The sequence below is a fragment of the Artibeus jamaicensis genome, unplaced genomic scaffold, assembly GCF_021234435.1.
Source record: "Artibeus jamaicensis isolate MK-2021 breed Jamaican fruit bat unplaced genomic scaffold, CSHL_Jam_final contig_3109, whole genome shotgun sequence".
NCBI lineage: Eukaryota > Metazoa > Chordata > Mammalia > Chiroptera > Phyllostomidae > Artibeus > Artibeus jamaicensis.
The window spans coordinates 1,018,382-1,032,982 of NW_026521716.1; positions in this window are offsets into that span (position 1 = coordinate 1,018,382).

The window sequence follows — 14,601 nt, forward strand, 5'->3', positions numbered from 1 at the left end:
GGCGGCGTCTTTGTGGGCCTGCCCTGAAGTCGGGGTCTTGACTGGCCCACAGCCGGGGCCGGGCCAGCCTGGACGCTGGGCCTCAGCGGTGGGGGCAGGCTGACATGCTTCCAGCTCTTTCAGCAGCTGCCTGAACATCCATCCGCATGAGAGTGTGACAGGAGCTGCTGTGTCAGGACGCAAACAAATCCTTGCACTGGGGACGGAGCAGGAGCTGGCAGCTAATATGGAATCAGGGCCGGTAGTATTCAGACTTTGCGGGGATGGGTCGTGCAGGTCACTGACCTTTTGAAGCTCTGAGGACAGCTACCTGTGCTTTTGCCAGAAAAACACACAGCCACATGCCCCGGGGAACTGGCTTCATCCGGGCGTGGACTTCCCGAAGCCCATTGCAGACTTCTGCCCCCACAGGGTAAGGAAAACGATTTGAGATTTGGAAATAGGGCAAAGGGGTGGCTGCAGATCCTTCACCGGCCCCGGCCCCTTCTCTCGGGAAGTGTGTCTGTGACCCGGCCCCAGTTCCATGCCAGGGACGACATGCTGACTGGTGGACTTTGTCCCACAGAAACGCAGAGGGTTCTGGCCTCTGAGAAGAAGCGTCCCCAAAGTTACAGTTTATCGCCTCGGAGACTGTTTTCCTGGAGGAAGAACTTGGATTGCGTCTGCCTTTCTGTTCCAGGAAACACCCGCCTGTGCCTCCGCCCTCCTGCCTCTCTCCCAGCGACCCCCCTAAAACCAACAGCAGACACCTCACTTCTGCCGCTTCTGCTCAGAAACGCCTGGAGGGGTCCCCACACCCAAGATCAACTCAGCTCGAGTCTGACACTGTCTGCCCCAGGACAGCATCCGAGCCCACAGGCACAGTCCCGCCAGATTGTCCCTCTGCCCCACCCCACCCCCCGCCCAGGCCACGGGGTAGACCACGGGACCTGCTTTCCAAGACCCACAGTTTGTATGGCGCCTTTCTACTTGCAGATGCTGCTGTCCTCAGATTTCAAATGTATTCAAACATTTTCCTTTTCCTTAAAAAACACCTCAAAGGGAGGGAAGCCCTGGCTGTGACACTGTGACACTGTCTCTGTTCTGCCACACCCCAGCTGGAGTGTGGCAGACATTCCCAGATTCTGAATTCAGGGGTGGCGAGTGATGTTTGCTTTCCTTGCTCCCAGGTACCAGCTGGGTTGCAAGTGCCCCCTGACTTCTGCTCCCACAGTCCCCTCCCTGGAAGGTCTTCCTTGTGTAAGAGGGGCTGGAGGGGGGGCAAATAAATGAGCACGGCTGTGGGAATTTTAAGTATTCTCGGAGTACCTGCTCTGCCAGGCAGCAAACTGACAAGGGGGCGGCTGCAGAATGGGGGGGTCCCAGGTGTCCCCTGCCCGCCCCGTCTCACCCAGCATCTCCTCCTCCAGCCCATGCACAGGTCCTCGGGAAACTCACCGACCCCCCAGCACCTGCCACCTCCCCCGGACCCCATCCTTTGCTGCATTTCCCTGTTGCCCGTTGTCCCCTCCTGAGATCTCTCTCCTCCTGAACCTCTGAGTCACCCCTGCCTCAGGTCCTCCCTCCCCTGGGACCTGTCCTCAGATGGTCTCCTTCCTCCTGCCCCTACCCCAACCTAGATGTGGTTCTGACCCCCCCGCCTTGGTGCTGCCTCTGTCCCAGCCTTGCTCGCCCTCCTCGGAGCTCCCACCCTGTCACCTGGCGTCCCCATTCTGATCCTCCCAAATCCTCAGGCAGCGGGGCCTCTGCAGGGGTCTCTAGGCCGCACTCCTGGCTGGCCCGCCTGGTGAGCTGGAGCTCACCTCCCTGCCTCCACGCCTCGGCTGCACTCTGTGGCTCCAGGCAGAAGGGATCACCAGGCAGTAGCCATGTGATCACCAGGTCCAGCACAAGATGAACATGCGGAGACCCTCAGTGACCACTAAGCACAAAGCCCACCGTAGGCCCTTCTGAGTGCCGGTGTCGTGCAACTGGACAGCTTCTTGCTGTCCATGAAGCTGGCCATGTCTCCAAACCACCTCAAGAAGCCCACCCCAGCCTGTGCTGGTCGGGTTCCGTGAACGTCTTCCACTCAGGACCTCGTCCCACTTCCTGCCTCTGGGCATCCGATCCTGAGGTTCCCGCTGCGTAGAATGCCTTCCCTTCGTCTCTGTGCCTGGCTGTGGACTAAATGCCAGGAAGGCAGGCGGGGTAAACCAGGACACTTTCCAGATGCTCAGAGGCATCTGGGTGCTGGCTCGGCTGCAGCCCTGCCCAGCTGCAAGGCCCAGAGCAGGTACACTTTCCTCCACTGCAAAATGGGGCAGTGAGCAGATGGTGCCGGGTCCACGGAGCTCTGCCCACAGCCCTTCTCCCTTTAAAAAAAATCTTCTGTGTTACTTGAGTCATGACTCACGTACACCGTGAGATCCACCCTTTCAAAGTGTACGGTTCAGTGGTTTTCACCGTATACACAAGGTTGTGTAACCATGGCCACATTCTAATCCCAGAACAGTTTGTGCCCAAGTTCAAGGCTCACCCAGTTGCAGCCCGTGCTTCATTCCTTTCTGTGGCTGAGTAATTCCCTGCCGCTGGACGGACTGCACTTTGTTCATCCACCCCTCCTCCTTGGATGGGTGCTCGAAGCTCTCACTCACCAGCCCGCCCACCTGCTGGGGGTGCAATGGGGTGCAGAGCTCCCATTCTGATCTTGACCCTGAAATATAACCCAATGGCTGTCTCCTTTCCCACCTGGAAGATGCTTACTTAGTCTTCGAGGTCCAATTTAGACACCAGCTGCTCCAAGAAGCCTCCCAGATGACCCCAAATAGTCTGATCCCCGCTTCCTCCTTCTTCCCGCTCCTCCCATAGGGTCTGGTTCCAGGGCACCCGCCTTTTCTAAGATCTGAGGGGATTCCCCCGCACCCCTCCAGATCCGGAACTGAGGCGGAGTCCCCATTTCTGATGACCCAGACTCGGCCAACTGGCCAGAACCTTTGTGGAAAGGAAAATAGGGGAATTGGCTGGGCTCTTATTGGCTGCCGGATAAGCTAATTGTTTCCTTTAGGTCACTTGCTTTTGATAGGAGGGAGGGCGGACTTCGGGGGTTGGGTGCTGGGAGAGGAAGCGACAGGCGGGCGCGGCCCGGAGGTGAGCGCGGAGCTGCAGACTGGAGGGTGCGGTTGCAGTTAAAACCCGCCCAATTGCCCTGCTCCCTTGAATGTGTGTTTTTCTCGCCGGAAGAAGCTCGGTGGACGATCCCGGTGCTGCAGCCCCACCCCTGCCCGCCTGGGTGCCCGCCTCAGGCCCGGAGAGGTGGGGCTGGTGCCCAGGGCGCGGCCAAGGTCCCGGGCACCATGCGCAGCCGCAGGTCCTGCCATTGGGGGTAGTTAGAGGTGGGTGGAGTGGGGGCCCCCCGATGTACCCCCCCATACCAGCTTCCTCCGTTCTCCCCGCTTGCTTTTGGCTCCTCTCCCCGCCCCTCCACAGCCCAGTTTGAGTCCCAGGCTCCCTTTGAGCCCCTCTTTTGCGCACGAGGAGCTGGGGTGGGAGGGGAGGAAGATGGGACGGCACGCTAGGCGCCGCGCCCCGCCCCGGTCAGCCTGAGTTGAGCGGGGGAGGAGACAGGAGAGGGAGTCCCGGGAAGTCGCTTCGGGTCAAGGTCGTCGGGCCCGTGCGCGGGGCGGAGTCAGACTACAGGATGGACCAGCTCTCGCGGGCCTAGTTGTGACAACTGCTTTGGCTGACGACGGGTGGCGAATGGGGAAGGTGGGGGCGGCCCGAGTGCGCTCCCGCAGGGAGGAGGCACCCGGCCCCGAGCGCCTTGGCCAGGGAACTCAGATCGCGCCCGCCCTGCGCCCCTACACGCGCAGAGCCAGCACTTCCTCGTCTCTGCGTCCGTCGCGGAGTAGATGCCCCCACCCACCCGCCGCGCGGCTTCCTGCTCCGGTGCCCTCGGTCCACCGGCAGCCAGCCTTGGCGGACCCGCCTGCGCCGCGGCCAGCGCCCCCAGGGGGCTGCAGCGGGAGTTTGCCTCCGGAGCTGGCGGCTCGGGCCACTCTTTTTTAAGTTCTAAAATTACGCAATTAAGCGTAGTCATTTGGAGAAAGAGAAAAAAACACTGTACTGTAAAACAGAAAGCTTTTAAAAGTCGCCAGAGCTCTCACTTCCTGATAACGCTCGGCTGTATTTCCTTTCGCTTTTCTGTGCTATTTGATATTTCTTCGGACTCCCATTTCGTGCGCCTCTACAAAATGGAAGCCGCGTGGTGGAGAAGCGTTTCCGTTCTGTTTTTCTTGACTGAACGTTATTGATTTTCCCCAGGCAGTAAGTGCATTCCCGGGAATAAATAGAAACTAGTCAGAAGCCCCGGGTCACCCGCTCCCTCCCACCCCCCAGCCAACTGCCCTGCTCTGGAAGTAACAACGGTCAGTCTGCTACGTGTTCTAGATTTTTCTACATTTGACATCGCATAGTTTTATTTTAGGGATGTCTTTTACATAGAACAGATCGGGTTTATATATATAGTTCTGAAACCCGCCCCCTCCGTCCCCTATAGTATGGATTAGAAACCACCCGCCCTGGCCCTACCTCCTTAACTGCTTTATGAGACTCCAGCTGGAGGGCGTGGGCATTGGTGTCTGTCCTTTCTTGCTTTTAGTTTGTTTGTAGTTTCTCTAGTCAGCCATTCACCCCAATTGTGTTTCCCCAGCACCCCCGGGGTCAGACCTCTCCCAGGCTGGGGGAGTACAGTACTGACCAGAGTAGATGCCCCCCCACCCCCGCGGCCCCTTTCTACACGGCAATGAACAAACCCACCGAAGGCGGCTGAGGACGGACGAAATCTCTTGTTTTTGAATAGGGACTATGTTCAAATCGTTAATATGGTTCACATATCAAATCAATGTCAAAAAAGATATCTGGGGCACTGGGCCAGGTGACATTGGATGGGTCACGGTGCTCTCTTACCCGTGGGGAGGGAGGGGAACGGCCGGTGCACAGTCTTTGGCTGGTTCATCCTTGCCTGATGCCTGTGTTGGCGGCCGAGCTGTTTCATGCCCTGAGCTCATTGAAAAAAAAAAAAAAAGCGCCTGGGGAAAAGTCTTCCCCACCCGAGCCCAACTGGCACAGAGGTAACCACTAGTCCTGGTTTCCCTGGGTTGTCCTTCGGGAATTTCCTTGTGAAAACAAGCAAACAGGGAAATGTTTGCTGCTGGCTTCCTGTCACTGGCGGGTGGGTGGATCGCTCCTGGGTCGTTTGGGTTACAGTGGTGTTGCAGCGCTCACTGCCCCACAGTGGACGCGTCCTTCGGGACACAGGTGCTGGCTGCCGTTGGCCCTGCAGCCGGGACTGCAGCCGGTAACCGTGCACAGGTCAGTTCTTCCTGCATGTCTGTCCTGCAGGGCAGGGCAGGTTCTCAGAACGTTGGTCAAGGCCGCGTGGGCACACAGGGTGGACGCCCTCACGGCCTTGCCCTCTGTCTTTGTATGAGTTGGGGTTCTCGGGAGGAACAGAGCCATTAGCATATTGGAGCTACATGTTACTTTAAATATAATGCAATGTAAAATAATATAATAATGTAAGTATTGTGAGGAATTGGCTCCCGCCAATTAATAACTGTTTGTTGTCATTTTACTGTTCATATTTTTATCTTCTTTCTCTTAGATGAGTCCCTTTAACATTTCATGTAATAAGGGCTTGGTGATGATGCACTCCTTTAACTTGACCTTATCTGGGAAGCACTTATTCTACCCTTCCATTCTAAATGAAAGCTTTGCTGGATAGAGCAATCTTGGATGTAGGTCCTTGCCTTTCATGACTTGGAATACTTCTTTCCAGCCCCTTCTTGCCTGTAAGGTCTCTTTTGAGAAATCGGCTGACAGTCTGATGGGAACTCCTTTGTAGGTGACTGTCTCCTTGTCTCTTGCTGCTTTTAAGATTCTCTCCTTCTCTATAATCTTGGCTAATGTAATGATGATGTGCCTTGGTGTATTCCTCCTTGGGTCCAACTTCTCTGGGACTCTCTGAGCTTCCTGGATTTCGTAGAAGTCTATTTCCTTTGCCAGATTGGGGAAATTCTCCTTCATTATTTTTCAGATAAGTTTTCAATTTCATGCTCTTCCTCTTCTCCTTCTGGCACCCCTATGACTCAGATATGGGAACGTTTAAAGATGTACCGTAGGTTCCTAAGTCTCTCCTCATTTTTTTTGAATTCTTGTTTCTTCATTGTGTTCTGGTGGAATGTTTCTCTCTTCCTTCTGGTCCAAAACATTGATTTGAGTCTCGGTTTCCTTCCTATCACTGATGGTTCCCTGTACAGTTTCCTTTATTTCATTTAGCATAGCTTTCACTTTTTCCTCTATTTGCAACCAAATTCAGCCAATTCTGTGTGCATCCTGATTACCAGTGTTTTGAACTGTGCATCTGATAGGTTGGCTATCTCTTTGTGGCTTAGTTGTATTTTTTCTGGAGCTTTGATCCGTTCTTTCATTGGGCCATTTTATTTTGTCTTGGCATTCCTGGCGCATAGCGAGGGGCGGAGCCTTAGGTGTTCACCAGGGCGGGGCATCTCAGGTCACTAGTGGTCTCGCTTGCGTGGGGGAGGATCCAAGAGGGAAAAATGGCCTTTGCTTCACTCTCTGCCAGTTTTCAGTCACTTCCTCCGCTTCCCACAATCAAACTGGGCCCTTCTGGCACTGATTCCTGGGTGGGTGGGTTTGTGTAAGTTCTGGGACCCTGTGGGTCTCTCCAACAGACTCTCCTGTGAGGCTGGGAGTCTTTCCTGCTGCTGCTGCAACGCCCACAGGTGTTTTCAGTCAGAGGTTTGAGGCTTTATTTCCCCGCGCTGGAACCCTGGGTTGTGTGGTCTGTCTCGCTTCCCAGTTGTTCCTCCCAGTTTATCTGCATGCGAATGTGGGACCACCCAGTCCGCCAGCTGCCACCTTGCCCGCTCTGCCAGCTGGTGCCCGACTCCACCACTCCTTGGTCTGGGTGAGTGTTTCTTCTTTAACTCCTTGGTTGTCGGACTTCCACACAGTTCGATTTTCTGGCATTTCTGGTTGTTTTTTGCTTTTACATTTGTTGTCCTTCTTTTAGTTGTATGAGAAGGCACAGTGTGTCTGCCTACGCCTCCATCCTGCCCGGAAGTCCAGTTTTCTGGTTCCAAGTGTGTCTCTTTGAAACAGCTGTATCAGGGTGTGGCCCCCACACGGCACAACCCACCCATCTGCATGAGCAGTTTTGAGCTCACTTTCAGAGCCTTGCCACGGTCGCCACGGTCATTTGCACAAAATTTTCATTGCTCCAGAAGGAAATGCCTCGCGGCCACTCCCCAGCGGCCCCAACCCTCCCAGGCCCAAGCAACCATCGACTCATCCGTTGGGTGGGTCAAACGCCCATTATACGTTTTCCCATCCATTGGCTGGAGTAGCGCTTGGTTGTCTTGGACTTCACTTGAAACAATGTTGTTAGACTTTATTGTGACAGCTGTCATGTCAGCGTGTATTTAATAAAACTTATTAAAATCGGTGAAGTTTTGTGCAGCCATTTTAATATTGAAGATGCAAGAAAGCACATGGCATTTCTTACGCTTTATTATTTCAAGAAAAGGTAAAAATGCAATTGAAAACGCAAAAAAAGGATTTGTGCGGTGTGTGAGGAGAAAGTCCTGTGACTGATCGAATGTGTCAAAAGTGGTTTGCGAAGTTCATGGTACTAGTGACACTTTGGCCAAATAACGCTATGCTGTGAGGCCGTGCTGTGCGTTGGAAGACGTTTCGCAGCAACCCTGGCCTCTACCCACTGGCAGCCAGTAGTGGGGGAGAGCAGACACGCTCAGAATACCCGAGTCAGTGAAGTCATCGGTGCAAATGAAACGTGTGTCTTTCATTTTGTGGAGAAAGTGAGCGGACTCTCTGGGCCGCGCCCCCCCCCCCAGTTCTCTGGGTCCGCGTGGACCGGCCTGGGCTGGACACTCCCTGGGCACATAACCGTCTAGTCTGTGTCCCCGTGTCTGGCTCCTTTCACAAGGTGTGATGTTTGCGGTTCATCCATGCTGTCGTGTGTTTATGTGTAAAATAGGAACACTAAAACCTACCGTGCAGACGATCATGAGAACTACATGATTAAACATGTGTGTCTACTCGACTGGGCTGAGGCGTGTCCAGAGAGCAGAACTTATTTCTGGGTGTGTCTGTGAGGGTGTTTCTGGAGGAGATGAGCCCTTGGGTCAGTAACTGAGTAAAGAAGGCCCCCCCTTGCCCTCACCACCGTGTGTGGGCCACCCCAAAATGTGTCCCTTGGGCCTGAGGATTAGCTGGGGCTGGTGAGTTTTAAGAAACAGAAGACTCAGGATGTTTTTCGCTCTCCCTTTAGACGGATGGTCTGTAGCAGGAAGAGAGGCATTGCCTGAGACTTCCACCAGGTGCAGGAGCTGGAGGCGGAACTTAGCCAGACCAGTCGGGCCGCATTCCGCTGTGTCCCTTTGTTTCTGCAGGGCCTGGTGAAGGAGCGGTAACCGCCACGCCTTCTCCCCCGTGAAGAGTCCCAGGCCCCATCCCCTCTCCTTAGCTCAGAGGGGCGTACGGGCTTCAATCACCCGGCTGCCCGCCCGTGGGTCTCCTGTTCTGATGGGAACCTCACACGTGATTAAACGTGCTTTTTTTCCGGGTAATCTGTCTCACGTCAATGTAATTATTAGACCACCCACGAGGGTTGAGGACAAGTTTTTTGATCCCCAACACCCAAACATAACAAAAAGGCGGAGGGAGGGCAAGCTTTCTGTCTGCTCCTGCCTTGGACCTGGGTGCTCCTGGCCCTTTAACTTTGGATTGGGGTTTGTGTCACTGGCTTGTCTCACTCGCAGGCTTTGGACCAGAACCATCCTTTCTGGGGTCTGCAGCGTTCAGGCGGCAGATGGTGAGACGGCCCCCACAACAGTGGGAGCCCTGGCGCCCCTTCTGCGCGTCCGCAGGGCAGTTCTTGGGTCTGCTTCTCTGGAGAGCCCCGGCCAACCCAGTGGCATTATCTTTGGGACTAAACGTGGTAACTCGTGTGAAGTGCCAGGCACAACGCTGGCCCACAGCAAGCCCTGGATGGGAGGTGGGATGGAGGGGGCGGAGCCCACCTGCTCAGCCTGCCCGGGTGGGCAGCCCCGGACACCGGGTGCAGTAGGAGAGGACACCGGACGGGAGCGATGCCCCTCTCTAACCTGCTGTGGGCCACTAGACCATCACCTGGAAACGGACCTCAGGGTGACCTCCCACACCACGTCCCCTCCACTTCCCGCCTGCCACTCTCTCCTCAAGTTGGTGCAGTTCCCAAACACCCCATGTCTGGTGGGAGAAGAAAAATAACAGCGTGAACACCTCCCATGCCAGGCCTTGTCCTCAGGCAGGGCCGCAGCTCAGCCTCTGGACTTGACCTTGACTGCGTGGCTGACAGCCGACCCGGAATTCGGTGTCCTGGGCTGGCAGGTATTTTTCACGAGTAGAGCTTGTGGGAGAAATCAGCTCACCAGAACGATCTTTTCCAGCATCCGTTCATCCGTCCAGTCTTTTATCCTTCATCCATTCATTCTTCCACTCACGGGCACAGACTTGGTCATTAGACTGTTGTGACTTATTTGTTCTGCATCCTTCACAGGTTTCCAAGCGCTTTACCCACCATTATTTTGCTCATTTTGCCATCAAGGGGACCAAGGCAGAGATGGGTGAAGCAACGGGGCCCAAGGCCACGGGGCTGCAAGGGGCAGAGAGCTGGGCACCGGCCCCACTGGACTGGCCAGGGTGAGTGGCCACTGTGGTCCGTGCAGACCTACGCACTGGGCTCCACCCACCCAGGTCCCCTTGTCCCGTGTGGGGCACTGGGCCGAGCTCTGCGCAGGAAGCTACAGTGACATTGTCCTCGAGCACAAGGAGCTTGGCCTCCCCGGGGGGTAAACCCAAGGCCTCAGCGAGATTCCGGTGCACCCCGCCCCCTGGTTGCACCTGGGGGGCAGGACGGGCCCCGGGGTGTTCGAAGCACCCTGTGACCCCTGTGGCCGTGAAGGAAATGGGTCCAGAAGGAGGAGTCCGAGTCTTGCTGTGAAGGAGAAATGGCAGAGCAGCAGTCACTCGGTTCAAGGTGGAAGAGGGGTGGCCGATGCCGCCGGGTTATGGCTGGGGTCCTGGGGTCCCCGACAAGGCTCCCAGCCCCGGGGAGAGAGGGCATCTTTGGGAAGAACGCTCGATCGAGTCACTCCCTGGCACGGGCCTCGTGTGGCTGCATAAGGGCAGCCTGTTGCCACCTGAGAAGGTGTTCGCGGTAGATTCAGACACCTACTCAGAGGAATGCGGGACTCGGGTTTACGCACTCAGATGTTCTGTCTTTAACCTAGGAATTTCCCAGGGGCACAGTTCAACCTGTAGCAACCAGACGTGGTTCTTTCAGACTCAGAGGAGAGGCAGACACACCTGCCCACAGGTGCTCTGCAGTCTCTGCCTAGGCCGCCTGGGGTGTGGGTCGTCCTACAGGTGTTCACAGTGGGGGGTGGGGATCATGGCGAACCAGGGCCCGAGCTCTGCAGGAGCCGGAAGCCCCTGCCCGCCCGGACGCCCTCCCTGGGCTGCGCTCCAGGCCGCTGATGCTTCCCTGAATGCAGGGGCCCCGACCCAGCACTCTCGCATCAGTGGTCGTGTTGCTCTCATGGCAGGGACAGCTTTTGTTCCCTGGAGTCCATCTCTCTGGCCATCTCCTCTGCAGTGACCACTGGGCAAACGGTCCCAGAACATTGAGTTCTTTTCTACCTCTGGGGCTGTGGGACCTCTGGGACTTTCACATCCTGAGCGGCTTTACCGTCAGCTTGCCCTCCCTCGGGGCAGCCGCTCCTGGTCATTCTCTGCCACACTTGAGGCTGCTTGCCACACTCTTCATGACTACCTTCTCAAGAACGCTGGCCCAGCTCATCGCAGCGGCCCCAGCTCAGATCGTGAGACAGACGAACCTCAAGGGGTGCTGCAGGTGTGTGGGGGGTGGGGGGCTGCCCCCTGGGGGAAGGCCGGGACAAGGCACCCCCACTCGCTGGCTCCTGTCTGGACATGGTTGAGTGTGTGTAGGAGAAGTTTGCTCTCTTGGGCGCTTGGCGAGGTGGAGGCACCCAAAGGTGCCGCCTGGTGGCACAAACCAGCCCATGCGAGGCTGGAGTCTGGGTTCGGAGCACCAGACCTGGTGTTTCCCCCCTGCACACCCAGCTGCCCGAGGCTGTGTCTGCCTGTTCTATTTTCTGTCCTCTGACGCTGTGGCAAGGGGGGCCCTGCTGACTCGGGGGACGCCCCTGCCAGCGTTGGCCGGTTTCTAGGGATGGAGAGCAGCTTGCTGAGAGTGGGCCTTTCAATCCACGTGGAGTCCAAACCTCGAGCGCCTCCCAGGCCACGCGCTCAGGGCACTGTCCCGTGGGAGGAGCACCCAGGCGGGGTGCCAGACACCCAGGGCCACCCCTTCTGCCCCAGGGCGCGCTGAAATGATCCAGGCCGGCCCACCTAGACCTGCCTCACTGGTTCCTCCCGTGGAAACCGCAGCCCAGGCCCCTGCCTACTGCTCCTGGTCTCCCTCTGCCTCCCGACGGCCCCTGTGTCCCCTGCCCCCCATGTGACGTGTCCCTGCTAACAAACCTTGGTGCCACAGGTGGTCGTCCCCTGATCTGTCGGCCTCACAACACCTGAGAGGTAGTAAAACCCACACTTTAAATTGGAGAAGTGGCGCCTGCGTGGAGGGGCTGTCCCGAGAGCCCAGGGGAGGCGTCACTGGGCCCTCCTGTGGGTTGAGGCTTCGGCTGGGGCGGGGCCTCCCTGCAGCAGACACCGCCCTGCCCTGAGGGGCTGAGGAGGGAGCCAGAGCTCAGGGCAGTGACCCCACCTGCGCCTGTGGAGCTGACAGTGTGAACGCTCCTTAACGTTCCGTATCTGTCGTGTAGGATTGTCAACCTGTGCTGACAGGGGAGGGGACGGCCGGGCCCTGTGGGGGGCACAGGTGCAGAGTGCAGGCAGTTTCCCTGGGTCGTGGGGGGGGGGGGTCCTGCCTCTGAAAGGGCTGTCCCTGCCCCACACATGCAGCTTGCTCTCTGAGTCTCTGGAGGCCTTTCGGTCTGATTTGAACTTTCCCGGGAGAGCGCTCTCCCAGGCCTTGGCGGTCCCTCCCCTGCGGGGAGCTCAGCACACCCAAAGCAACCCAGGCAGGCCAGGTGTGTGCAGGGGCGGCTCCCCGCCCCCCACCCCCACCCCCCAAGACAGCCAGGCTTCCAGAGTCAGCCTCAGGCCGGCCCTGGAACAGAACACGCTGTCTTTTTGGAGAGTGGAGAACTTCTCTCAAGGAGAGCGTTCCTCGTCAGATGATGTGCTGGCTTTAACCGCAAGGCCCGGCTTTGACGGGAGGAAGTCCCGGGGGTCCACTCCTGTGCCTTCCGTCACCCTGGGAGGAGAAAATCCTCTGGAAGGCAAGAGTTGTCCGAGTGCCAGAGAGCTACGCATGGTAACGTGACCGCCACTGCAACCATGGTGAGGACGCCCACTGCCACCTGCCTGACGAGGTCACCTGCCCCAGAGCCCCCTTCTCTCGCCACATGGCCACGAGGGGTTTGCGTGTGTCGGCAGGTGGGACGGGCCTTTCCTAGCCCTGCTCAGCAGGCGTCGCCATCGTCCCTGGCCAGGCCCGGGCTGCACTAGAGCCCTCCAGGGCCTGTGGTCCGCGTCCCTGGACCGGGAGCGTGGGGCCTGCGCCCAGCAGGGCTCCCTCTCCCACGGTCGCCTCTTTCGAGTGCTGGCTCCAAGGCAGCCCCCTTGCGATGTAAGTGCACTTTAAAACGCCACCTGGAGGGAGATGCGTGGCAGCTTCTGCGGGCCCTGGACTTTTCACTAGGAGCCGGGGGTAGGGCAAGACCTTGCCACTCTGTTCTGCACATCCAGGCCTGGAACGGGGGGCAGAGCTCCCGAGGGGGACGTCTGAGTGCCCTGCTGGCCGTCACGGGGGTGGGGGGGACGGGAGAGGAAGCCCAGAGGCCCTTTCAGGGAGCCCTCGGGAGCCTGGCGCTGCACCTGCCCGTCTCCGCCGAGCAGTCTGCACAGGAAGTGGGGCAAAGGGCACCGGGGCTCTGCTCACCTCCAGCCCGAGGGCAGAGCCCCGCCCCTGCGGAAGTAGGGGAGGCCCAGGAGCCTTGGGGGTGTGGAGGTGCTGGCCTGCTGGAGCCAGGGCAGCCCCTGAGGTGGCTTCGTAGACAGCCCTGGGCCACCAGCACAAGAACATGGCTCTTAGCTGCTCTTGCCTGTTCGATGTTCTCCTGGGGTTTGGGTAGCCACCCTCCTCGCCAGGCCCGCAGAGGTCTGCTCTGCATGGAGCCGGCAGCCCCAGTCCTGACTGGGGACCCACGGTCATCACCAGCGGCGGGAACTGGGATTCTGGTGGAGACATCCATTCATGCATTCATTCAGCACACCGGCCGCATGTGTGCCGGGCCGGGGGTGGGGGGGATGGTGGCTGTGGGTGTGCCGGTAAAACAGGCGCCCGCACCCCAGGCTGGGGCGAGGCAGGCGAGCAGCTCAGGCCAAATGAATAGACACCCTGACACCAGGAACCGGACTGGGGATCAAACTGGCGACCTTTCACTCTGCATGACGACGCCCACCTGAGGGAGCCACGCCCGTCAGGGCCATTTTTTTCTTTTTTTGAATATCGTGGTGTAATGTCCATGCCGTGAAACTTACCATTTGTGACAACTGGGTGACACTCATGTTGCCCCACTGTCACTGTTCCTGGCTTTTCCAGGCCCCTGACAGAAACCCTGCACCCGTGAGACCCGTGCCAACCCACCGCGCCCCAGGGGTCCCGTCCGCCTCCGCCTCCGCCTCCGCCTCCCCGGGCTACCCCACAGAGGCACGGGCCGTGCAGTACCCGGCTCACTTCCGAGGCCATCAAATTGCAGCGGTCAGTGCGTTTCCCCCAGACACGAGTTATGTCTGCCTTTTGTGAATGACGCCAGGACCCGCGTTCAGGAGTGAGCACTGGCCGGCTCGGCTCCGAGGTCGGTGCTCAGCGGGCACGGTGCCAGGCTGGGCCCGTCTGGGGAACGCAGCGGGGTCTGATGGGCGCGCTTCACCCCCACCCGACGGGTGGGAAGCGCAGGCCTCGTGCTTGGGAACTCGGCCGAGACCACGAGTGGCTTGCTGGTCTGTGGCTCCAGCGCCCAGGAAGCCGCACTGCTGACCTGGGCACTTTTCCGAACCCGTTCTCTACTCAGGCATGTGTGTGATGTGCATTTCAAAGAATGTGGGAGGGGACTCCAGTCTCAAATGTCACCACCTGCCCAGGAGGAGCGCAGGACACGGTGCCAGGCTGGCAGAGAGAGCCAGAGAGGCCTACCCCGGATGTGGAGTGAGCCAGGTCGTGTGGGAAGTCAGTGGAACGGCTCCAGGGCACCACCAGAGGGCACCCTGCCTCCTGAGGTCGTCCCTGCCCCCATCCAAGCAGCCTGGAAAAAGTGGGGCTCTGGGTCTTGGTCTCCTCCTGCAGGACTCTCGCCCCCTGCTGTTCATGGAGGGTACTGCCTGCTGGCGAGGCTGGTCCCCAGGGCTGGGCCAGCATTCCACCAGACT